Raw genomic sequence first — 1,809 nt, 5'->3', positions numbered from 1 at the left:
TGATTGGTTAGGTGCATACAATGCATTATTGTTTTTGTACGAAAAGTTAGGATGGTTCTTCCAACCTGGGTTATAGGTGTTTGAGTAAGGGTTTCCTTGAGCATAGTTCACCTGGTCTGTAGAGGTTCCTGTTAAGAGTTGACATTCTGAGGCATCATGCCCTAGAACTCCGGATATATCGCAGTTTGGTGCTACGACAACCACGGTGGCTGCAGGTGTTATGGTCAAGTTGTCTATCTTTTGAGTAAGAGCATCTACTTTGGTGTTAACATGGTCAAGACTACTTAATTCGTACATGCCTCCTTTCGTTGGAGGTTTCTCTACAGAGGTTCTTTCACTTCCCCACTGGTAATGATTCTAGGCCATACTTTCAATGAGTTGATAGGCCTTATTGTAGGGTTTATCCATCAGTGCGCCACCTGCAGCGGCGTCTATTATCAATCTTGTGTTATACAAAGACCGTTGTAAAAGGTATGAATGATCAACCATTCTTCTAGATTGTGATGTGGAAAAGCCTCATCATGTCTTTGTATCTCTCCCAAGCTTCAAAAAGTGATTCATTAACTTTTTGTTTAAACCCGTTTATTTGGGCTCTTAGCATAGTCGTCTTACTAGGTGGAAAATATCGAGCTAAGAAAACTTTCTTCAACTCGTTCCACGTAGTGACAGAGTTGGACGATAGAGACTAGAGCCAAGCTCTAGCTCTATCTCTTAATGAGAATGGGAAAAGACGTAGTCTTATAGCTTTTGGGCTAACACCATTCGCTTTCACTGTGTCTACGTGTTGCAAAAACACTGACAAATGTAGGTTCGGGTCTTCAACGGGACTACCTGAAAATTGGTTTTGATGTACGGCTGACAACAACGAAGGTTTTAGCTAGAAATTATTGGCCCCGATGGCAGGGGCAATGATGCTGTTATGAGGTTCATCCTACGAAGGGATTGCATAGTACTTAAGAGGACGGTTTTGCACTCCTTCAACCATCTCTAGTTGAATAACGGATTCAGAAATAAGGATGTTAAGGTAGGGAATATTTAGCTTGATACGATGTTCTCGTATTAAGTCTCATATCCGACGTTCTAATCGAAGATAACGCTCAGGTTCGTCGAACTGTAGCTTTAATTTCTCACCTTGAGAGCGAGTATTGTGAAGACATGGCTTCTCGAGTATTTTGATGAAGACAACGATGCGCATACAGGGTCAATCATCAAAGAATAGATCAAGACTTCAATAGAGCAAATTCATACAAAGTTTCAATCATACATAGCTCAAAGTCGCTCGAGAAATTGATCTCAAAGGTATTGGAATTTAATCTTAGTTAATGTTTATATATAAAGTGTTCAATTGATTGTTGCATGCATAATATGATATGGACACTTAGAATTTACTTCAAAATGGTTACATCTTTTAAAAGTTCTCAATTTTTCCTTTTTTCAATACTGGTAACCGGTTAACACTTTTGGGGTAACCGGTTAACCCGAAACAAAATTCAATTTCTGGGCAGATTTTGTTAGCATGTAACCGGTTAACACTTTCATGGTAACCGGTTACACAGTTTAAAATTTGAATTTTTCTTAACGTTACAATTAATGTAACCGGTTAACACATTTTGGGTAACCAGTTACTACTGGGAATTTTTGTAGAAAAACTGCAACTTTTCATATTTTCAATTTATGCTTCTTCTCTATGAACCATGGCATCCATTGGTTGTTTGCATCTGGTTAAAGAGGTTCATAGAAGGATATTTAAACTAAAATTTTTCAGATTGCAAATCACCTCCTTAAAAATTAATTTTCACAATCTTTCTT

General features: G+C 38.1%; 1 non-coding gene across 1 annotated transcript; it reads left to right on the top strand.

The window, feature by feature from the left end:
• The first annotated feature begins 495 nt into the window (after window positions 1-495).
• LOC127134231 (small nucleolar RNA R71) lies at window positions 496-601 on the top strand. Its single transcript, XR_007807984.1, has one exon. It is a non-coding gene; the product is annotated as a small nucleolar RNA R71 (small nucleolar RNA).
• The last annotated feature ends 1,208 nt before the right edge of the window (window positions 602-1,809 follow it).

The sequence above is a fragment of the Lathyrus oleraceus genome, chromosome 3 (genome assembly GCF_024323335.1).
Source record: "Lathyrus oleraceus cultivar Zhongwan6 chromosome 3, CAAS_Psat_ZW6_1.0, whole genome shotgun sequence".
Classification (NCBI taxonomy): domain Eukaryota; kingdom Viridiplantae; phylum Streptophyta; class Magnoliopsida; order Fabales; family Fabaceae; genus Lathyrus; species Lathyrus oleraceus.
The sequence above is the reverse complement of the archived record's forward strand: the minus strand, read 5'-3'. Positions and strand labels throughout refer to the sequence as shown.